At 34.2% G+C, this 26,067-nt stretch overlaps 1 long non-coding RNA gene across 1 annotated transcript; it reads right to left on the bottom strand.

Annotated features, from left to right (window-relative positions):
- Positions 1-756: 756 nt before the first annotated feature.
- Positions 757-12,648, bottom strand: LOC127952253 (uncharacterized). The gene is made up of 2 exons (XR_008152881.1): positions 12,336-12,648; positions 757-1,125 (listed from the first exon to the last, which is right to left on the bottom strand). It is a non-coding gene; the product is annotated as an uncharacterized LOC127952253 (long non-coding RNA).
- Between the last annotated feature and the right edge of the window lie 13,419 nt (positions 12,649-26,067).

Below are 26,067 nucleotides of genomic sequence, written 5' to 3'. Positions count from 1 at the left end.
TATAAACGAAAACAGCCACGTGAACATAAACTGGATCTACTGGATTTGAAAATTAAAGTGACCACATTTACCACTTGCTTCTGTCTTCAATTTTAATCCATATAAAAAAGGAAACTCATTTGACTTGGCTGCTTTTTTAATGTGTGCGTACTTATTTATTTACCTTTTTATACATTTTGTATAATTTCATAGTATGTGTATTACAATTATAAAAACAAAAATAAATTTAGCCACTCACATAGAAATAGCTTAGGCCTTAACCTTTTTCTGACAGTTTTAGGGATTTTTAAAAATCCTAAAAAAAACTTATTTGTGCTGCAAATAATAATTTCAAACTCATTTGATACTGACCTATGACATCCTGTGACATTATATTTATTTTAACTTACATAATCTCATGGATGTAACAGTAAAACTGTTCAGCTCACAGATCAATACTAAGCTGTAATGCAAGCAGAACTTTCACAAATGCTTATGAGTCATTTAAGGATTTGATAACACTGTAAAATAATGTCTAATTTGTTAACATTAGCAAATGCATTGATAACACTTTATAATAACTGCACTCATTATTAAATAGTCAGTTCATGCTTTATAAAGCCTTGTCCCAATATTAATAGTCAGTAGTAAGCAGTTTATAAATACAGCTATAAATAGCTTGTCCTTGGTTTATAAGCACATTTATTAAAAATGAGAGTAAGTTATCTTCCTATGAAAAATAAAAGATAAAAATAAACAAACAACAACACAGATTGATACAGAACTCAGAAATTTTATTGTGGATTTATGATAAAATCAGCCTGTAAATGAATTCATACTCCTCCTCATACTACTCCATACTCCTTTTTCAACATTATGCCAATATACTGAGATGTTAAATTGTGAATGGGTTTAGGATAGCTTAAATGGTGTTGCCATAGAGATTTATTAAAGTAACATAAAAAATACCATAGTTATTTTACTATATCTTTAAAATTTTTCATTCTAACTCTTCATAATTTTTTATATAAGTAGAAGTCCTCATTTGAAGGAAGCACAGTAAGTTTCATAGCTTTATCATTTTCAAGAGCCAGCATAAAATTAAAACTATCATAACTTATAAATCAAGCTTGCAATTCTTAGTACCTATAATGGCCACCAGAGGGAGCTATAGGATTACTTTTAAATAATTATTGGAGAAACGAGTATGATTTAAATAATTTATAGAAATCTTTCAAATAAAATAATATGTATTTTAGGAATTTTACTGATAAAATGACCCTCACTTAATTAGAATAACAAGCTGAAGTATTGTGAACTGTATATTAAGAATAATTCTTAATAGGCTTTATGGACAGATACGTTTTAAGTGACTCTTGAAGGTTCAGCACCACATCCTCTTTTACCACTGTTTAAAGAATTAATCTTACAGAACAGGTGTGAATGAATTTTGGATAGCTTGAATGGTTTTGTCGTGGTGATTTTTTGAAATAATAGTAAAAAAGGAACCAGTAAAAAAAAGTGCAGCTTCTAAACACTTCAAAAAATGTACACATAGAAGACCAGTCATTCTGAGGAAATATGCATAGTTTCATGACTATACAACATTATATGGATGACAGAAAATTAAAAAACATACATCTGATGTCACTCTGTCCCTCTGTCACTGTGTGTGTGTGTTTGTGTGTGTTTTAAGTGAATTAGGTGTGAAACTATCAGTGAGCATTTAGTCTCCAGCGCCAACATTTTACAGAACTGCCACTTTCCTGGAGTCTCAGAATTACAATGTGTCAGGTTCTGAGAAATCTAAGATTCCAAAAAATTATTTAATTAGAATACCATGAAGTATTGTGAAATATTATATATTAAGACTTTATATATAGGCTTAATGAACAGATTAGAGTGACTCGTGAAGGACCAGCACCACCTCCTCTTGTTCGATGGTTTGAGGAATATATCTTCCAGAATCTGGGATTAAGATTTAGGAGCTCATTTTTATTCCACCTCCTTTCCTGAAAGTCTGTCTTGCAGAATTGACTAAAAATTAATCTTCACATTAATTCCTAATTCTTTTGCAATTCTTTTGTCAGTTCTTCTTGACCTGTTTTTCTCTTCCAGCTTTCCTGGACTATTGTATAGCACTCATAAATGATTAAATAAAAAATAATGGTAGTTATTAAATTGATATGGTTTGGAATTGGTAAAATGTGCTTGGAAAAAAATCACAATAAAACAATGTTTTAATGTTTAAGTTTGGAATATTAACTGACATGAATGAATGCTATATAAATATTGTTCATGTTAACATAATGTTTATAAATGAAATCTTATTGTAAAGTGTTACTAAAGTTATATATATATTAGGGGTGTAACGATACGCGTATTCGTATTGAACCGTTCGGTACGAGGCTTTCGGTTCGGTACGCGGTACGCATTATGTACCGAACGGTTCGTTGGACTAATTAATTATATTTGCAAAATAAATAAAAAATTGTGAAATATAATGATATGCGTTCAACAAGGTAGCTCAATAACCCAAACGACGTAACAGGCAACGCCCCTGACAACCCCGAAGAAAAAAAAACACCAACTTTATATGTTATATAGGCTACTCAGTCAGGTGCTCGCTCACTCAGTACGCGCTGAAGGCTCGTTGCAAAATGGCCAATGCGTTTAACAGACCAGAAATATAAGATCCTCCAATAACCAACAGGTGTGGTGTTTGGGTGCACTTTACCAATCGATCGGGGCATCCGAGCAAGCACGGAAATCAAAATGGACTAGTAGTACTGTACTGTATCGGAATTTCCTGAGCAGTACGATACAATTAACAGGCCTGCACGTTATTAGATAGAAGAACTGTTATAAATAGAACGTATGCACGGGCAGTTTTGAAAACTCCACCTACTTTGCTCTTGGCATAGTGCAGCGCAAATCGCGTTGTATCTGAAGGGCAACGCTGAGCCCAGGGTCCAGCGCCGCGCGTACTGAGTGAGCGAGCGCGCTCTGTAGTGGAAAACGCAGGTTTTAAGAATATGCTTAATGTAATTGAGCCCCGTTACAATATTCCTTCACGAGCTCATTTCAGCCAGACCGTAATTCCTGCTTTGAGCCAAAAAACAAAAGCCCTATAGAGAACCAATTGAGTAAAAACACACTCAATATAAAGAGTTATAGAGTTCCATATAAAAAGTTACATCTTTGTATTTGTTCATAACTACTACAACAATAATATAAAATTTTCATTTTTTTTTTATAAGGAGCTGTTTTTGTTTTATACAGTATGTTACTAAGAAAACACCATAGAAGATGGGTAAAGAATAGCTCCATCATTGTTCAATGTAAAAAAACATACTTTGTTAGTTTTAATAAATATATATTTTTTTAAATCAAGGAAATGTATCTGCCAATTTTTTCTTTTTGCTGTATCTAAAACGTACCGAACCGTACCGAACCGAACCGAGACACCAGTGAATCGTATCGAACCGAACCGTGAATTTTGTGAACCGTTACACCCCTAATATATATATATATATATATATATTGTTCTGTGAATGTGATTTTAAAGTCTAGATGATTCGGATTAACCCTTTAACTGCCATATCAAGTTCAAGTTCTAGTTCAAGTTCAATTTATTTGTATAGCGCATTTACAACAGCCTCCTGGCTGACCAAAGTGCTTTAACATAAGAGCAAGAATATTACACATACATAAAAATAGACCAGACAAAAAATTTAAAACCACCCATTTCAAAATGTAGCATAACACAGTAGTCAGTACACTAAGGAAAATAAAAAAGTTTTTAGCAAAGATTTAAAAATAGACAAGGAAGGGGCCAGTCTGATCTCTAAAGGCAGGGTATTCCAGAGTCGTGGCCCAGCCACTGCAAATGCACGCTCCCCTCTACGCTCCCCTCTATCCTTTAAAACCTCACTGCCAGAGGGATATTGTGAATGCATGTGCCCGCTGGGCACAGTTTACCTGATGCCACCGGGGTGGTGATGGCATTGGTGGCTTGAGCCCGCCATCGCTGCTTGCAGCTATATTTCTTATTATTATTATTTTTTTTTTAACCTTCCGGGGGGTTTTGGGGGCCTTAACATACTCAAAAACTCTTGAAAATTGGCATACACATTGGAACCTGCGGCCATCAGGGCGCCACAGAGACTGGGACCCGGGCGTGGCACAGGGGCTCTACAGCGCCCCCTGGAACACCTTCAGAAAATCCTGAACCATAGCTCACACATACTTGCATGTATTTATATGAAACTCAGTACACTTATAGATCTCATTGAGCCGAACAACTTTCACGCTCTATGTCATAGGCTCCGCCCAACAGGAAGTCAGCTATTCAGGGCTGTTTAAAAAAAGGATGCTCTGGAATTTGAAATACTCCTCTGAGGTTTTCCACCCGTTCGCCACAAAACTTGGTGAACATGATCTCAAGACATTGAGGATGAAAAATTGCGAGGGGATTTTTGATATCTCGAACGGTTCGCCCGTGGTGAGGCGTTGAATTTAGGGCACAAAATTTGAAACAGGAAGTGCCTAATAACATCCGCATACATTTCCTGAGTTTCATCAAACTTCATCGGTTTGTTCATTGTAATATGTTGCTCGCATATATGTAACTATAAGGTGTCAAAGTTACAGCGCCACCAACTGGCAGCAGGAAGTGTGTCATTTTCAAAATTCTTTTAATTCAGCGTCTTATTTTTACTCGAGTTGCTTCAAACTTCATCAGAATAATGACAAAACACAGCTGATGTAAATCTGTTGTGGGTATACTGATATCTAATATAGTGTTGCCATGGCAACGTGTCAAACTTGAATATTCTGTTATGGTGATTTTGAGGCAGACAACAAGCTCAGATTTACATTAAACTCAGAACACATATCAGTATTAATGATATCTAGAAAATGGCATAGGCTTTTAAAAGGACATGATGGAGGCACTCTACAGCGCCACCTTTTGTCAAAAGTGGGGGGGTTAGTTTTAGCTACAGACACCAAACTTGGTACATAAATTGTTCTTTTCAAGACGGACAATTTTTAATTCACAGTCATAAGCTACGACCAACATGAAGTCAGCTATTTTGATTTGAATATGTATTTTTGGGCAAATTCGGCTGTGAATTAATGCATACTCCTCACAGGGGAAGTGCACTATACACACCAAACTTTGTCTACATGTTGAAAAAACATTGAGGAACTTAAATTGCGAATGGATTTTGGATAGCTTGAACGGTTTTGCCGTGGTGATTTTTTGAAATAACAGTAAAAAGGGAAACATTAATTGTCTAGTATTTTTAAATTGCATTTTCCAAACATTTCAAAACCATTTTTCATTTAGAGAACATGCGATTCTGAGGAAATATGCATAGTTTCATGACTTTACAACACTGTAAGATTAAAATAAAATTATAAAACTGTCAGACATCTGATCTCACTCTCTGGCATTCTCTCTGTGTGAGGGAAAGGAGGGGGAGGGGTGCTTGAGGGCCTGCCTGACAGAGAGAGAGAGAGAGAGAGAGTTAACATCTCTTTAATCATCAGAAAAAAACTGTAATTGTGTGTTGTTGATTTTTTACATAATTACAGCTTAAGAAATCTCTCTATCATTTTCTATCATTTTTAGGGACAAAAAAAACCTAGTACAATTGGTAGGGCTCATACAAAATGATTTTATATAATTAGGTTAAGAATTATGTAAATTGCAAAATAAAAAACGATTTTAAAAATACATACACGATGACTTGTATATATTTTTTTTTGTTCTGATAATAATTTTAAACTTATTTGATACTGACCTATGACAGACATTCTGTGACATGACATGACCTGAATTTACACAATCTTGCTGATTTAACAGTAAAACAGTTCAGCTCACAGATAAAGACTAAGCTGTAATGCAGGCAAACATATTTTACAAATGCTTATAGATCAATAAAATCGTTAAAAATGCTTTTTCACAAAGTGCATAATAATAAGGCACGTTGATATTCTGATGACATTTTTTTCCAAGCACATTTTACCAATTTAAATCACATCAATCTCAATAAATTCTATAGATTTGGTATTTCATGATTTATGAGTGATACATATAATTGTCCTCGAAGGCTGGAAGTGTAAAGCTCATATTCAGGAGTGCTGAATATTTAGGCATGTCTTCTTGTCATGCATTGGTCAGAGCTCATTGTAGCGATGCTTCAGGTGTTGAAATATATTTTTTATACATTATACAGGTTCACTGTTTGCAGAGTGTATACAGTATGTGTATGTGGTGCAGACACAGAAGCAAGAGCATGTTATTGTAACGCAAAAAAAAATATTAAAATAATGCGCGAGCATGAATCCCTCCACTTGCATGCACATTTCCTTTACTTTGTCACAAAACGCGTCCTCTGATACATGCTGCTTTTGCTCGGAGAGCGTGCGCGCACTTAAAACCCGTTTCCTCTGCTCAAACTGTGTCCTGTGCACTCACAACACTCTCTATGCTCATGTGCTAGATATTCATTCTTTTCACACCTTTCTACTTCTAACCTTTTCTGTTCACATCTTTTACCATGTGCAGTGTGAATGCTCTGAACCATTAACATGGGCTCTGAAAAAAATCTGCATTACAGATAGAACTTGTGAACCTGGCCTTGCATAGGCATATGCACAGTCTGTCCTGTTCTCTGCTACATTTAGGAACGCTTCATTCAGACTGGTTCAGATAGCAACACCAAACGTGCAGTGTGTAATACCTATCATGACCACCACCAGATGGAGCTATAGGATTACTTTTAATTAATTGTTTTAGAAATGTGTATACAGCATTTAAATCATTTATAAAAATCTTTCAAAGTAAAATAATATGTATTTTAAAAAGCTAATGAATTTTACTGGTAATATAGTTTTATATAATAATTTCAGAAATGTTTATAGATCAATAAAAGTATTTTTAAAAATGGTTATAGATCATGAAAAGTGTTTTGCAACAATTTATAATAATCTCTCTTTGGTTTACATTAGTTAATGCATTAACTAACATGAACTAACAATGAACAATCTATTTTTCAGATAATTTATAAATCTTTTTTTATGTTAGTTATTCCTATCATTAAAAATATTATTATGTTATTTCACAGTACATAAACTAATCTTAAAATAAAAATGTAATAAAAAAAAATATTATTAATAATGTATTAAAATATTTTAACTAAGCTTTAATTAACATTTATATAAACACTTATATTGAAAGAGACTGAAATGGAAGTAATTTTTACTTTTAAAAAACGCTTGTAAGACCATACCTGTCAAGTATCCCGTTTTGGCCGGGAAAGTCACGTATTTTACCCTTCTTTCCCGCCGTCCTCCCGTATTAGTATTTTCCCGTAAATCTCCCGTATTTTTATTTATTTATTTTCGTTATTAATAAAATAATAATAATAAAAACATTCCCAATCTGAGCTCTGTCACTAGTCTCGCGATAACTCCCACCTGTAGTAGCCTGTCGCGAGGGTGTGTGAGGTCAGATGACATGAGTTATAACGTGGGAAAAACAACAACAGCAAAAGAAAAAACAGAGACGGATGATGTATGCTACAATAGAGAGTGAAGGCACACCTGCCAAAAAACCAAAACCCATGTGTAAATACCGTGATAAATGGGACAGCGAATTTACTTTTTTAAAGAATGCAAAGTCTGCAACAAATTGGTACAACAACTCACTAAAAGAGTAAAAGAAAAGTTATGTGAAATGAAAAGAAAAACTGTTAAAGAAAAGCAATATGAAATGAAAAGAATGTGTGGAATTAAAATAAAATGTAAATGTAAAGACAAGCAATGTTAAATTAACAGAAAATATGCAAATAAGCCTTTAAATAAATGCTCTTCATATATACCCTTTTGTGTTTTAATTTGGGCTATAACACCTGTCTTAAAATGTAAGGGATACTGGAGCTTTGTTGGGGTGGTGGGACTGCTCGCAATGGGTGCTGGAAAATTTCCCTTATTTTCAAATCCAAAACTTGACAGGTATGTGTAAGACACAGTTAACAAATGCAGCGAGCCGATGAAAGGACAGAACAAAAAAGATATATAGTGCCCCCTATTGGCAACAAGAAGTGTCTTATTTTACATTGCGACAAACTACGCCTAGAACTTTTTTTACATTAATATCTTTTTTGTGGTCAGTCTATCTTGAGTTTTTATTAAAGGTCGTGTCCATGGCGCCATGACAAAATTGATGTCTCGCCATAGGAAGAGAAGTTGTTGTAACTCAGGCATAAAATATTCAATCTTCCCCAAACTTCAAATGTTCGATAAGAGTCTTGGCCTGAATACATCTGAAGGAAAATATTCCATTATAATGATAGCGCCACCTGCTGGCAAAAGGAAGATTGGCACATATAAATTACTTTGACATATTCCACTTATATTTACGACTTTAAATGCATATTTCTCGCCATTCGCCTTTTTTACTAGAGCCGCTTGCTGGCGGTGAGCCCGGGTGCGAGGGCCCGATCATCGGTGCTTGCAGCTTTAATTAGGGCTCAAGCCCAAAGGGCGAGAGGCCTATTGTTTTCCTTAGGATTATTTATTATTATTATTATTATTATTAGGGCTCAAGCCCAAAGGGCGAGAGGCCTATTGTTTTCCTTAGGATTATTTATTATTATTATTATTATTATTATTATTATTATTATTATTATTATTATTATTATTATTATTATTATTATTATTATTATTTTCCAACGTCTCGGGGGCTTTTGGGGCCCTTAACGTGCTTAAAAAGTCTTGAAAATTGGCACACAGATTGGAACCTGCGGCCATTAGGGCCGGGCAGAGACTGATACACGGGCGTGGCACAGGGGCTCTACAGCACCCCCTGGAATATGGAGGGCCATATATCATACACTCTTGCTCGTAGACGTATGAAACTCGGTACACATATAAATCTCATCAATCCAAACAACTTTTGTATTGCATATCATAGGCTCCGCCCAACAGGAAGTTGGCTATTTAGGGTTTAGTATTCAAATTTTTCGTCAAAGTTGTGGGTGCTTTTGGGGTCCTTAACATACTCAAAAACTCTTGAAAATTTGCGCACACTTTGGAATCTGTGGCCTTTAGAAGCCTGCAGAGGCTGGGACCCGGGCGTGGCACAGGGGCTCTACGGCGCCCCCTGGAACACAGTCAGAAATGTTGATGTATAGCTCACACATACTTGCACATATTCATAAGAAACTCAGTACACATATAGATCTCATTGTGCCGAAAAACTTGCGTATTGCATGTCATAGGCTCCACCCAACAGGAAGTCAGCTATTTAGAGTTATGTAAAAAGCGCATGCTCTGGAATTTGAAATACTTGTCATAGGTTTTTTTCTCGATTGCCACCAAACTCGGTCAACATGATCTCAAGACACTGGGGATGAAAAATTGCCAGGGGATTTTTGATATCTCGAACGGTTTGCTCGTGGCGAGGCGTTGAAATTATGGCGAGAAATGAGAAACAGGAAGTGTCTAATATCGTCCACATACATTTCCTGATTTTAATCAAACTTCATCAGATTATTCGTTGTATGATTTCGATCGCATATATGTGACTATTAGGAGTCAAAGTTATAGCGCCACCAACTGGCAGAAGGAAGTGTGTCATTTTCAAAATGATTTGAATTCAGCATCTTATTATTACTCGATTTGCTTCAAACTTCATCAGAATAATGTTAAAACACAGCCGATATAAATCTGCAAGGGGGATATTGATATCTAAAAAATTGTTGCCGTGGCAACATGTCAAACTGGAATACTTCTCAGGTGATTTTGAGGCAAATAACATACTTAGAATTTCACAAAACTCTGAACACACATCAGTATTTCTGATAGGAACTTAAATTGTGAATGGATTTTGGATAGCTTGAATGGTTTTGCCGTGGTGATTTTTTTAAATGACCTTACAAAGGGAATCATTATTGTATTTTTAAGTTGCAGCTTCCAAAGACGTCAAATAATTTTTTCATACAGATGAAAAAGTCATTCTGAGGAAATATGCATAGTTTCACGACTTTACAACACTGTATGGATAACAGAAAATTAAAAAACTGTCAGACATCTCATCTCACTCTGTCCCTCTGTTTGAGTGTGTGTGCTTAGACTTCCATTGTCTGAGAGAAATAGCGCCCCTACAGGTTCAATTCCCGAACTTTTACTTTCACTTTTAAATCCGTTAAAAATACAAATAAATACTTAGATTTAATTCACACTGACAAGCTAAACCAACATATCTGATTATTACCGGTTCAGGGCTCATGGATAAATTATTTCTGGCCAGAGATATGTGAGAAATAGGAGAGATGAATCACCGCTGTGATCACAAGCGTCTGGAGTAAAGAGCTCAGAAAAAACGAGTTTATTCTTGTTTTATAGCTATTAAAAATAAAGTATTGCAGCGATATCACACAATTCACCAATTAGAACACACCAAGAGCTAAATTAAGATGTTTTTGAACTGTTTGTGTGAAAATGAAACATTCGCGGCTGCCTATCTGAAATCACTGCCTCCGATCAGCGCGCACAGTGTCACAAGTTCAAAACAAACGAATTTATTCTTGTTTAAGAGCTTTTTTAAATAACTTATTGCCATAAATGCACACAATATATCCATTATAACACAACACGAGCTAAATATAGGTGTTTGTGACCCGTTTATGTGTGCAAGACTATTTGAAAGTGCGACTGGCAGAATAACATATATCTCTCGAGCTGCAGGATTCTGCCTTTCGTCGTACGAACGAACACATCACGGTCAAGATTATTTCAAAATACATAATAGCTTGGCTAATATAAACGAAAACAGCCACGTGAACATAAACTGTTGAGAAATAAATCTGAAGTGGATCTACTGGATTTTAATATTAAGTGACCGCATATACCTGCTTCTGTCTTCAATTTTAATCTATATAAAAAATTAAACTCATTCATCTTGGCTGCTTTTTTAATGTGTGTAGGTATTTATTTATTATTTTGCTCTAACAAGACTTAATCTATATTTAATTAAATCAATTACATTTTATTTTACATTTGATTTGTCCATTTCTGCATCTAAACGCCTAAAAACCTAAAACATGCTCTATTATATTATTGTTAGCAATTTCTTTATCGTCCAATTTATCTGGTGTACACGCTTATATTTTCATAATAAACTTGTTGTTAAATTATACACAGTTATACTGGTCTATAATAAATATTAACAGGTTTTATTCAAGCTGTTTAGAATGATTGCGTAGGCTAATTTTTTTAAATGTAAATAAAAAAAAAAAAAAAAAAAATAAAAAACATTGGAAAATAATAACTGTTGTACATTTTTATACATTTTGTATAATTTCATAGTTTATGCATTATAGTTATAAAAACAAATAAATTTAGCCACTCACATAGTAATCTTAGGCCTTATCCTTTTCTGACAGTTTTAGGGATTTTCAAAAATCCTAAAAAACCTTATTTGTGCTGCAAATAATAATTTCAAATTAATTTGATACTGACCTCTGACATCCTGTGACATGCATGATATTTATTTGAATTTACATAATCTCATGGATGTAACAGTAAATCTGTTCAGCTCACAGATCAAGACTAAGCTGTAATGCAAGCAGAACTTTCACAAATACTTGTAGGTCAATAAAATCATTACAAAACACTTACAAATCATTTAAGGGATTTGATAACACTGTAAAATAATGTCTAATTTGTTAACATTAGCAAATGCATTGATAACACTTTATAATAACTGCACTCATTAGTAAATAGTCAGTTCATGCTTCATAAAGCCTTGTCCCAATATTAATAGTCAGTAGTAAGCAGTTTATAAATACAGCTATAAATAGCTTGTTCTTGGTTTATAAGCACATTTATTAAAAAAGAGAGTAAAGGGTCAGTTATCTTCCTATGAAAAATAAAAATAAACAAACAACAACACAGATTGATACAGAACTCAGAAATGTTATTGTGGATTTATGATAAACTCAGCCTGTAAATGAATTCATTCTCCTCTAAGAAGACATAAGTAGTTCATACCAAACTGTTTTAACATGAAGCCATATACTGAAGATGTTAAATTTCGAAAGGGTTTAGGATACCTTAAATGGTGTGGCCATAGCGATTTATAAAAAAGTAACATAAAAAAATACAATATTTATTTTACTATATCTTTAACATTTTTAATTCCAACTCTTCATAATTTTTTATATACGTAGAAGTCATCATTTGAAGGAAGCACAGTAAGTTTCATAGCTTTATCATTTTCAAGAGCCAGCATAAAATTAAAACTATCATAACATATAAATCAAGCTTGCAATTCTTAGTACCAATAATGGCCACCAGATGGAGCTATAGGATTACTTTTAAATAATTATTGTAGAAACAAGTATAATGATTTAAATCATTTATAGAAATCTTTCAAAGAAAAATAATATGAATTTTATGTATTTTACTGATAAAATGACCCTCACTTAATTAGAATAACAAGCTGAAGTATTGTGAACTGTATATTAAGAATAATTCTTTATAGGCTTAGGGACAGATATGTTTTGAGTGACTCTTGAAGGATCAGCACCACATCCTCTTTTACCACTGTTTAAAGAATGTATCTTACAGTACAGGTGCGGATTAATTTTGAATGGCTTGAATGGTTTTGTCGTGGTGATTTTTTGAAATAACAGTAAAAAAGTAACCAGTAAATTTCTTTTATTGTTTTAAAGTGCAGCTTCTAAACACTTAAAAAATTGTACACATAGAAGACAAGTCATTCTGAGGAAATATGCATAGTTTCATGACTATACAACACTATATGGATGATAGAAAATTAAAAAAACTATCATACATCTGATGTCACTCTGTCCCTCTGTCACTGTGGGTAATGTGTGTGTGTGTGTGTGTGTGTGTGTGTGTTAAGTGAATTAGGTGTGAAACTATCAGGGAGCATTTAGTCTCCAGCGCCAACATTTTACAGAACTGCCACTTTCCTGGAGTCTCAGAATTACAATGTGTCAGGTTCTGAGAGATCTAAGATTCCAAAAAATTATTTAATTAGAATACCATGAAGTATTGTGAAATACTATATATTAAGACTTATATATATAAGACTATATATAGGCTTTCTGAACCGATTAGAGTGACTCGTGAAGGACCAGCACCACCTCCTCTTGTCCGATGGTTTGAGGAAAATTATCTTCCAGAATCTGGGATTAAGATTTAGGAGCTCATTTTTATTCCACCTCCTTTCCTGAAAGTCTGTCTTGCACAATTGACTAAAAATTAATCTTCACATTAATTCCTAATTATTTTGCAATTCTTTTTGTCAGTTCTTCTTGACCTGTTTTTTTTTTCTTCTTCTTTTCTGACCTCATGACCCAGTCAGCATTTTTGTACAATGGTCAAGTCTTAACTTATCCATTTCTGTATTGCATTTGTGTTTGATATTTCTCATGGGCTTTACAGTTTGAGTTAAAACTCTTTTTTAGCGCATTTCATCTGTAAAAGAAAACATGCCTAATAATTCTGCACACATGAATATAAGGAGTTTTTCTCTTCCAAATAATGGTAGTTATTAAGATTGATATGGTTTGGAATTGGTAAAATGTGCTTGGAAAAAAATCACAATAAAACAATATTTTAATGTTTAAGTTTGGAATATTAAGTGACATGAATGAATGCTCTGTTGTGATGAAAGTTCTGTGAATGTGATTTTAAAGTCTAGATGATTCGGATTAAGCCTTTAACTGCCGTATCCTTTAAAACCTCACTGCCAGAGGGATATTGTGAATGCATGTGCCCGCTGGGCACAGTTTACCTGATGCCACCGGGGTGGCGATGGCATTGGTGGCTTGAGCCCGCCATCGCTGCTTGCAGCTATATTTAGGGCGAGAGGCCTATTGTTTTCCTTAGGATTATTTTTTATTATTATTATTATTATTTTTTTTTTTCCAACGTCTCGGGGGCTTTTGGGGCCCTTAACGTGCTTAAAAAGTCTTGAAAATTGGCACACAGATTGGAACCTGCGGCCATTAGGGCCGGGCAGAGACTGATACACGGGCGTGGCACAGGGGCTCTACAGCGCCCCCTGGAATATGGAGGGCCATATATCATACATTCTTGCTCGTAGACGAATGAAACTCGGTACACATATAAATCTCATCAATCCAAACAACTTTTGTATTGCATATCATAGGCTCCGCCCAACAGGAAGTTGGCTATTTAGGGTTTAGTATTCAAATTTTTCGTCAAAGTTGTGGGGGCTTTTGGGGTCCTTAACATACTCAAAAACTCTTGAAAATTTGCGCACACTTTGGAATCTGTGGCCTTTAGGAGCCTGCAGAGGCTGGGACCCGGGCGTGGCACAGGGGCTCTACGGCGCCCCCTGGAACACAGTCAGAAATGTTGATGTATAGCTCACACATACTTGCACATATTCATATGAAACTCAGTACACATATAGATCTCATCGTGCCGAACAACTTTCGTATTGCATGTCATAGGCTCCACCCAACAGGAAGTCAGCTATTTAGAGTTATGTAAAAAGCGCATGCTCTGGAATTTGAAATACTTGTCATAGGTTTTTTTCTCGATTGCCGCCAAACTTGGTCAACATGATCTCAAGACACTGGGGATGAAAAATTGCCAGGGGATTTTTGATATCTCAAATGGTTTGCTCGTGGCGAGGCGTTGAAATTATGGCGAGAAATGAGAAACAGGAAGTGTCTAATACCGTCCACATACATTTCCTGATTTTAATCAAACTTCATCAGATTATTCGTTGTATGATGTCGATCGCATATTTGTGACTATTAGGAGTCAAAGTTATAGCGCCACCAACTGGCAGAAGGAAGTGTGTCATTTTCAAAATGATTTGAATTCAGCATCTTATTATTACTCGATTTGCTTCAAACTTCATCAGAATAATGTTAAAACACAGCCGATATAAATCTGCAAGGGGGATATTGATATCTAAAAAAATTGTTGGCGTGGCAACATGTCAAACTGGAATACTTCTCAGGTGATTTTGAGGCAAATAACATACTTAGAATTTCACAAAACTCTGAACTCACATCAGTATTTCTGATAGGAACTTAAATTGTGAATGGATTTTGGATAGCTTGAATGGTTTTGCCGTGGTGATTTTTTTAAATGACCTTACAAAGGGAATCATTATTGTATTTTTAAATTGCAGCTTCCAAACACGTCAAAGAATTTTTTCATACAGATGAAAAAGTCATTCTGAGGAAATATGCATAGTTTCACGACTTTACAACACTGTATGGATAACAGAAAATTAAAAAACTGTCAGACATCTCATCTCACTCTGTCCCTCTGTTTGAGTATATGTGCTTCAGACTTCCATTGTCTGAGAGAAATAGCGCCCCTACAGGTTCAATTCCCGGACTTTTACTTTCACTTTTAAATCGGTTAAAAATACAAACAAATACTTAGATTTAATTCACACTGACAAGCTAAACCAACATATCTGATTATTACCGGTTCAGGGCTCATGGATAAATTATTTCTGGCCAGAGATACGTGAGAAATAGGAGAGATGAATCACCGCTGTGATCACGAGCGTCTGGAGTAATGAGCTCAGAGAAAACGAATTTATTCCTGTTTTAAAGCTTTTAAAAATAAATTATTACAGCGATATCACACAATCAACCAATTAGAACACACCAAGAGCTAAATTAAGATGTTTTTGAACTGTTTGTGTGAAAATGAAATATTTGTGGCTGCCTATCTGAAATCACCGCCTCCGATCAGCGCGTACAGTGTCCAGCTCAAAACAAACTAATTTATTCTTGTTTAAGAGCTTTTTTAAATAAAATATTACCACAAATGCACACAATAAACCCATTGTAACACAACAAGAGCTAAATGCAGGTGTTTGTGACCTGTTTAAGTGTGCAAGACTATTTGAAAGCGCGACTGGCAGAATAACATATCTCTCGAGCTGCAGGATTCTGCCTTTCGTCGTACGAACGAACACATAACGGACAAGATTATTTCAAAACACATAATAGCTTGGCGAATATAAACGAAAACAGCCACGTGAACATAAACTGGATCTACTGGATTTGAATATTAAAGTGACCACATTTACCACTTGCTTCTGTCTTCAATTTTAATCTATATAAAAAAGGAAACTCATTCGACTTGGCTGCTTTTTTAATGTGTGCGTATTTATTTATTTACCTTTTTATACATTTTGTATAATTTCATAGTTTGTGTATTACAATTATGAAAACAAAAATAAATTTAGCCACTCACATAGAAATAGCTTAGGCCTTAACCTTTTTCTGTCAGTTTTAGGGATTTTTAAAAATCCTAAAAAAAACTTATTTGTGCTGCAAATAATAATTTCAAACTCATTTGATACTGACCTATGACATCCTCTGACATGCTATTTATTTGAATTTACATAATGTCATGGATGTAACAGTAAATCTGTTCAGCTCACAGATGAAGACTAAGCTGTAATGCAAGCAGAACACTTATAAATCATTTAAGGATTTGATAACACTGTAAAATAATGTCTTATTTGCTAACATTAGTAAATGCATTGGTAACACTTTATAATAACTGCACTCATTAGTAAATAGTCAGTTCGTGCTTTATAAAGTCTTGTCCCAACATTAATAGTCATTAGTAAGCAGCTTATAAATACAGCTATAAATAACTTTTTCTTGGTTTATAAGGACATATTTTAAAAAGGAGAGTAAAGGGTCAGTTATCTTCCTAAGAAAAATAAAAATAAACAAACACAACACAGATTGATACAGAAATATTTATTTCAATATGCAATAAAAGGAAACTGTACACTTGAATTATATATATATATATATATATATATATATATATATATATATATATATATATATATATATATATATATATATATGTATATATATATGTATATGTGTATAGTAGGAGCCATTTTGGGGATGGTAAAGGTTTTGTCCACTGGGTGGTGCTGGGGCTATGTTTAATCAGAGCACCTGAGCAGCAAGTGTGTGTTGGTATGTGGGAAGCACAGTTTTTGAGTGCACTGTAGACTTGCTCTCCAGGTGGATTCTGGTTGTATGCAGTCCATAAGGTATGGCTTTGTGTGTACATGTGAACAAGGAGAGGACACAAGACGTTTGAGATCATTTTTAATGGAGTTCAAGTAATAAAGAAAGACATTTGTTATGCATCTACATCCGTCTGCATGGACTCTGTACGTGTTTTAAACTTGCTAACCCCTATTATCAACGGCATTGGAAAGCCAATACACACACACACACACAGACACATGTATGTATATATATATATATATATATATATATATATATATATATATATATATATATATATATATATATATATATTTTTTTTTTTTTTTTTTTATCAAGTGTACAGCTGTACAGTTTCTTTTTATCCATCTTGAAAAAATATTTCTGTGTTCTGTATCCCTCTGTGTTGTGTTTGACTTTTTAGTTTGGTAGATGAATGTTCCTTTAAATCTCATTTGTGAATGATTTAAATGTATAAATAGTCTTTGCTTTAGATGAGCTCACAAAGGCCTGTCACCATTAGGACTCCCTATGCATAGGGCCCGGGATCTTGTGCAGCGCCCCTGCTGACAACTAGAATAACGTTATAATACTTAAAGTATGAAAATACAATGATTGAACTTTATAGCTCAAGAACAAAACATTTATAGCTGTATTTATGAACTGTATAATAATGCCTATTAAAGGAGTGCTATTATTATTTTTCAAATTTTGTTATACTGTAATGTTGTTGTTTCAGCATAAAAAAAAGTTCTGCAAAGTTACTAAGCTGAAAGTCCAATTCAAAAGGAGATATTTCATTTAACAAAAAACACTTTTTTAAAAACTATAATGAACAAATTGTTTGGACTACAACAAATATTGTCCGGGATTTGTGATTTCACAAATATGGACGAATGGGATGAGAATTGGTTGAGCTGCACTATAGAAAGCAACGAGTGTGATACATATGTAGTTGACCATGAAGCCTGGAAGAGAAAAACAAAACTCCTTATATTCAGGTGTGAAGAATTATTAGGCATTTTTTCCTTTACTGATAAAATAAGCCCAAAAAGAGGTTTAACTCAGATTGAAAAATGTGTTACTAAAGTTATATATATTGTTCTGTGAATGTGATTTCAAAGTCTAGATGATTCGGATTAACCCTTTAACTGCCGTATCCCTTAAAACCTGACTGCCAGAGTGCTATTGTGAATGCATGTGCCCGCTTGGCACAGTTTACCTGATGCCACAGGGGTGGTGTTGCACTGATGGCTTGAGCCCGCCATCGCTGCTTGCAGCTATATTTATTATTATTATTTTTTTTTTCCAACGTCTCGGGGGCTTTTGGGGCCCTTAACGTGCTTAAAAAGTCTTGAAAATTGGCACACAGATTGGAACCTGCGGCCATTAGGGCCGGGCAGAGACTGGGACCCGGGCGTGGCACAGGGGCTCTACAGCGCCCCCTGGAATATGGAGGGCCATATATCATACATTCTTGCTCGTAGACGTATGAAACTCGGTACACATATAAATCTCATCAATCCAAACAACTTTTGTATTGCATATCATAGGCTCCGCCCAACAGGAAGTTGGCTATTTAGGGTTTAGTATTCAAATTTTTCGTCAAAGTTGTGGGGGCTTTTGGGGTCCTTAACATACTCAAAAACTCTTGAAAATTCGCGCACACTTTGGAATCTGCGGCCTTTAGGAGCCTGCAGAGGCTGGGACCCGGGCGTGGCACAGGGGCTCTACGGCGCCCCCTGGAACACAGTCAGAAATGTTGATGTATAGCTCACACATACTTGCACATATTCATATGAAACTCAGTACACATATAGATCTCATCGTGCCAAACAACTTTCGTATTGCATGTCATAGGCTCCACCCAACAGGAAGTCAGCTTTTTAGAGTTATGTAAAAAGCGCATGCTCTGGAATTTGAAATACTTGTCATAGGCTTTTTTCTCGATTGCCGCCAAACTCGGTCAACATGATCTCAAGACACTGGGGATGAAAAATTGCCAGGGGATTTTTGATATCTCGAACGGTTTGCTCGTGGCGAGGCGTTGAAATTATGGCAAGAAATTAGAAACAGGAAGTGTCTAATACCATCCACATACATTTCCTGATTTTAATCAAACTTCATCAGATTATTCGTTGTATAATGTCGATCGCATATATGTGACTATTAGGAGTCAAAGTTATAGCGCCACCAACTGGCAGAAGGAAGTGTGTCATTTTCAAAATGATTTGAATTCAGCATCTTATTATTACTCGATTTGCTTCAAACTTCATCAGAATAATGTTAAAATACAGCCGATATAAATCTGCAAGGGGGATATTGATATCTAAAAAATTGTTGCCGTGGCAACATGTCAAACTGGAATACTTCTCAGGTGATTTTGAGGCAAATAACATACTTAGAATTTCACAAAACTCTGAACACACATCAGTATTTCTGATAGGAACTTAAATTGTGAATGGATTTTGGATAGCTTGAATGGTTTTGCCGTGGTGATTTTTTTAAATGACCTTACAAAGGGAATCATTATTTTATTTTTAAATTGCAGCTTCCAAACACGTCAAATAATTTTTTCATACAGATGAAAAGTCATTCTGAGGAAATATGCATAGTTTCACGACTTTACAACACTGTATGGATAACAGAAAATAAAAAAACTGTCAGACATCTCATCTCACGCTGTCCCTCTGTTTGAGTATATGTGCTTCAGACTTCCATTGTCTGAGAGAAATAGCGCCCCTACAGGTTCAATTCCCGAACTTTTACTTTCACTTTTAAATAGGTTAAAAATACAAACAAATACTTAGATTTAATTCACACTGTCAAGCTAAACCAACATATCTGATTATTACCGGTTCAGGGCTCATGGATAAATTATTTCTGGCCAGAGATATGTGAGAAATAGGAGAGATGAATCACGGCTGTGATCACGAGCGTCTGGAGTAAAGAGCTCAGAGAAAACGAATTTATTCCTGTTTTAAAGCTTTTAAAAATAAATTATTACAGCGATATCACACAATCAACCAATTAGAACACACCAAGAGCTAAATTAAGATGTTTTTGAACTGTTTGTGTGAAAATGAAATATTTGTGGCTGCCTATCTGAAATCACGCCTCCGATCAGCGGATACAGTGTCGAGCTCAAAACAAACGAATTTATTCTTGTTTAAGAGCTTTTTTAAATAAAATATTACCACAAATGCACACAATAAACCCATTGTAACACTACAAGAGCTAAATGCAGGTGTTTGTGACCCGTTTAAGTGTACAAGACTATTTGAAAGCGCGACTGGCAGAATAACATATATCTCTCGAGCTGCAGGATTCTGCCTTTCGTCGTAAGATCGAACACATCACGGACAAGATTATTTCAAAATACATAATAGCTTGGCGACTATAAACGAAAACAGCCACGTGAACATAAACTGGATCTACTGGATTTGAATATTAAAGTGACCACATTTACCACTTGTTTCTGTCTTCAATTTTAATCTATATAAAAAAGGAAACTCATTCGACTTGGCTGCTTTTTTAATGTGTGCGTATTTATTTATTTATCTTTTTATACATTTTGTATAATTTCATAGTTTGTGTATTACAATTATAAAAACAAAAATAAAATTAGCCACTCACATAGAAATAGCTTAGGCCTTAACCTTTTTCTGACAGTTTTAGGGATTTTTAAAAATCCTAAAAAAACCTTATTTGTGCTGCAAATAATAATTTCAAACTCATTTGATACTGACCTATGACATCCTGTGACATTATATTTATTTTAATTTACATAATCTCATGGATGTAACAGTAAATCTGTTCAGCTCACAGATCAATACTAAGCTGTAATGCAAGCAGAACTTTCACAAATGCTTATGAGTCATTTAAGGATTTGATAACACTGTAAAATAATGTCTAATTTGTTAACATTAGCAAATTCATTGATAACACTTTATAATAACTGCACTCATTATTAAATAGTCAGTTCATGCTTTATAAAGCCTTGTCCCAATATCAATAGTCAGTAGTAAGCAGTTTATAAATACAGCTATAAATAGCTTGTCCTTGGTTTATAAGCACATTTATTAAAAATGAGAGTAAGTTATCTTCCTATGAAAAATAAAAGATAAAAATAAACAAACAACAACACAGATTGATACAGAACTCAGAAATTTTATTGTGGATTTATGATAAAGCCTGCAAATGAATTCATACTCCTACTCATACTACTCCATACTCCTTTTTCAACATTATGCCTATATACTGAGATGTTAAATTGTGAATGGGTTTAGGATAGCTTAAATGGTGTTGCCATAGAGATTTATTAAAGTAACATAAAAAAATACAATAGTTATTTTACTATATCTTTACAATTTTTCATTCTAAATCTTCATAATTTTTTATATAAGTAGAAGTCCTCATTTGAAGGAAGCACAGTAAGTTTCATAGCTTTATCACTTTCAAGAGCCAGCATAAAATTTAAACTATCATAACTTATAAATCAAGCTTGCAATTCTTAGTACCTATAATGGCCACCAGAGGGAGCTATAGGATTACTTTTAAATAATTATTGTAGAAACGAGTATGATTTAAATCATTTATAGAAATCTTTCAAAAAAAAATGAATTGTATATATTTTACTGATAAAATGACCCTCACTTAATTAGAATAACAAGCTGAAGTATTTTGAACTGTATATTAAGAATAATTCTTTATAGGCTTTATGGACAGATAACGTTTTGAGTGACTCTTGAAGGTTCAGCACCACATCCTCTTTTACCACTGTTTAAAGAATTAATCTTACAGAATAGGTGTGAATGAATTTTGGATAGCTTGAATGGTTTTGCCGTGATGATTTTTTGAAATAATAGTAAAAAAGGAACCAGTAAATGTCTTTTTATTTTTTTAAAGTGCAGCTTCTAAACACTTAAAAAAAAAAAAAATGTACACATAGAAGACCAGTCATTCTGAGGCATATTTCCTCAGAATGACTGGTCTCATGACCATAGTTTCATGACTATACAACACTGTATGGATGATAGAAAATTAAAAAAAACTATCATACATCTGATGTCACTCAGTCCCACTGTCACTGTGGGTAATGTGTGTGTGTGTGTGTGTGTGTGTGTGTTAAGTGAATTAGGTGTGAAACTATCAGGGTGCATTTAGTCTCCAGCGCCAACATTTTACAGAACTGCCACTTTCCTGGAGTCTCCAGAATTACTCGGTGTCAGGCTCTGAGAGACTTAAGATTCCAAAAAATGTGATTTTAAAGTCTAGATGATTCGGATTAACCCTTTAACTGCCATATCCTTTAAAACCTCACTGCCAGAGGGATATTGTGAATGCATGTGCCCGCTGGGCACAGTTTACCTGATGCCACCGGGGTGGCGATGGCACTGGTGGCTTGAGCCCGCCATCGCTGCTTGCAGCTATATTTATTTATTATTATTATTTTTCTTCAAGGTTTCGGGGGCTTTTGGGGCCCTTAACATGCTTAAAAACTCTTGAAAATTCGCGCACACTTTGGAATCTGTGGCCTTTAGGAGCCTGCAGAGGCTGGGACCCGGGCGTGGCACAGGGGCTCTACGGCGCCCCCTGGAACACAGTCAGAAATGTTGATGTATAGCTCACACATACTTGCACATATTCATATGAAACTCAGTACACATATAGATCTCATCGTGCCAAACAACTTTCGTATTGCATGTCATAGGCTCCACCCAACAGGAAGTCAGCTATTTTGTGTTATGTAAAAAGCGCATGCTCTGGAATTTGAAATACTTGTCATAGGTTTTTTTCTCGATTGCCGCCAAACTCGGTCAACATGATCTCAAGACACTGGGGATGAAAAATTGCCAGGGGATTTTTGATATCTCGAACGGTTTGCTCGTGGCGAGGCGTTGAAATTATGGCAAGAAATTAGAAACAGGAAGTGTCTAATACCATCCACATACATTTCCTGATTTTAATCAAACTTCATCAGATTATTCGTTGTATAATGTCGATCGCATATATGTGACTATTAGGAGTCAAAGTTATAGCGCCACCAACTGGCAGAAGGAAGTGTGTCATTTTCAAAATGATTTGAATTCAGCATCTTATTATTACTCGATTTGCTTCAAACTTCATCAGAATAATGTTAAAATACAGCCGATATAAATCTGCAAGGGGGATATTGATATCTAAAAAATTGTTGCCGTGGCAACATGTCAAACTGGAATACTTCTCAGGTGATTTTGAGGCAAATAACATACTTAGAATTTCACAAAACTCTGAACACACATCAGTATTTCTGATAGGAACTTAAATTGTGAATGGATTTTGGATAGCTTGAATGGTTTTGCCGTGGTGATTTTTTTAAATGACCTTACAAAGGGAATCATTATTGTATTTTTAAATTGCAGCTTCCAAACACGTCAAATAATTTTTTCATACAGATGAAAAGTCATTCTGAGGAAATATGCATAGTTTCACGACTTTACAACACTGTATGGATAACAGAAAATTAAAATATAGCTGCAAGCAGCGATGGCGGGCTCAAGCCACCAATGCCATCGCTACCCCCGGTGGCATCAGGTAAACTGTGCCCAGCGGGCACATGCATTCACAATATCCCTCTGGCAGTGAGGTTTTAAAAGATATGGCAGTTAAAGGGTTAATCCGAATCATCTAGACTTTAAAATCACATTCACAGAACAATATATATATATATATATATATATATATATATATATATGTATATATATATGTATATATATGTATATATATATATATATATATATATATACATATATATTTATATATATATATATATATATATATATATATATATATATATATATATATATATATATATATATATATATATATATATATAACTTTAGTAACACTTTACAATAAGATTCCATTTATAAACATTATGTTAACATGAACAATATTTATATAGCATTCATTCATGTCAGTTAATATTCCAAACTTAAACATTAAAACATTGTTTTATTGTGATTTTTTTCCAAGCACATTTTACCAATTCCAAACCATATCAATCTTAATAACTACCATTATTTTTTATTTAATCATTTATGAGTGCTATACAATAGTCCAGGAAAGCTGGAAGAGAAAAACAGGTCAAGAAGAACTGACAAAAAGAATTGCAAAATAATTAGGAATTAATGTGAAGATTAATTTTTAGTCAATTCTGCAAGACAGACTTTCAGGAAAGGAGGTGGAATAAAAATGAGCTCCTAAATCTTAATCCTGGATTCTGGAAGATATATTCCTCAAACCATCGAACAAGAGGAGGTGGTGCTGGTCCTTCACGAGTCACTCTAATCTGTTCATAAAGCCTATATATAAAGCCTTAATATATAGTATTTCACAATACTTCATGGTATTCTAATTAAATCATTTTTTGGAATCTTAAGTCTCTCAGAGCCTGACACCGAGTAATTCTGGAGACTCCAGGAAAGTGGCAGTTCTGTAAAATGTTGGCGCTGGAGACTAAATGCTCCCTGTTTCACACCTAATTCACTTAACACACACACACACACACACACACACACACACACATTACCCACAGTGACAGTGGGACTGAGTGACATCAGATGTATGATAGTTTTTTAATTTTCTATCATCCATATAGTGTTGTATAGTCATGAAACTATTGTCATGAGACCAGTCATTCTGAGGAAATATGCCTCAGAATGACTTGTCTTCTATGTGTACATTTTTTTTTAAGTGTTTAGAAGCTGCACTTTAAAAAAATAAAAAGACATTTACTGGTTCCTTTTTTACTATTATTTCAAAAAATCACCACGACAAAACCATTCAAGCTATCCAAAATTCATTCACACCTGTTCTGTAAGATTAATTCTTTAAACAGTGGTAAAAGAAGATGTGGTGCTGAACCTTCAAGAGTCACTCAAAACGTTATCTGTCCATAAAGCCTATAAAGAATTATTCTTAATATACAGTTCACAATACTTCAGCTTGTTATTCTAATTAAGTGAGGGTCTTTTTATCAGTAAAATTCCTAAAATACATATTATTTTATTTGAAAGATTTCTATAAATGATTTAAATCATACTCGTTTCTACAATAATTATTTAAAAGTAATCCTATAGCGCCCTCTGGTGGCCATTATAGGTACTAAGAATTGCAAGCTTGATTTATAAGTTATGATAGTTTTAATTTTATTCTGGCTCTTGAAAATGATAAAGCTATGAAACTTACTGTGCTTCCTTCAAATGAGGACTTCTACTTATATAAAAAATTATGAAGAGTTAGAATGAAAATTTTTAAAGATATAGTAAAATAACTATTGTATTTTTTTATGTTACTTTAATAAATCTCTATGGCAATACCATTTAAGCTATCCTAAACCCATTCACAATTTAACATCTCAGTATATTGGCATCATGTTGAAAAAGGAGTATGGAGTAGTATGAGGAGGAGTATGAATTCATTTACAGGCTGATTTTATCATAAATCCACAATAAAATTTCTGAGTTCTGTATCAATCTGTGTTGTTGTTTTGTTTATTTTTATCTTTTATTTTTCATAGGAAGATAACTGACCCTTTACTCTCCTTTTTAATAAATGTGCTTATAAACCAAAGACAAGCTATTTATAGCTGTATTTATGAACTGCTTACTCCTGACTATTAATATTGGGACAAGGCTTTATAAAGCATGAACTGACTATTTACTTTTTGAGTTTGAAATTATTATTTGCAGCACAAATAAGGTTTTTTAGGATTTTTAAAAATCCCTAAAACTGTCAGAAAAGGATAAAGCCTATTTCTATGTGAGTGGCTACATTTATTTGTTTTCATAACTATAATGCATAAACTATGAAATTATACAAAATGTATAAAAAAGTACAACAGTTATTGTTTTCCAATGTTTTTTATTAATTTTTTTTTTTTTTGGATTTACATTTAAAAAAAATAGCCTACTGCAATCATTCTAAACAGCTTGAATAAAACCTGTTAATATTTATT

This window comes from Carassius gibelio, chromosome B3, assembly GCF_023724105.1.
Source record: "Carassius gibelio isolate Cgi1373 ecotype wild population from Czech Republic chromosome B3, carGib1.2-hapl.c, whole genome shotgun sequence".
Classification (NCBI taxonomy): domain Eukaryota; kingdom Metazoa; phylum Chordata; class Actinopteri; order Cypriniformes; family Cyprinidae; genus Carassius; species Carassius gibelio.
Note: the sequence above shows the minus strand (reverse complement) of the source record. Positions and strands in the feature narration are given on the sequence as shown.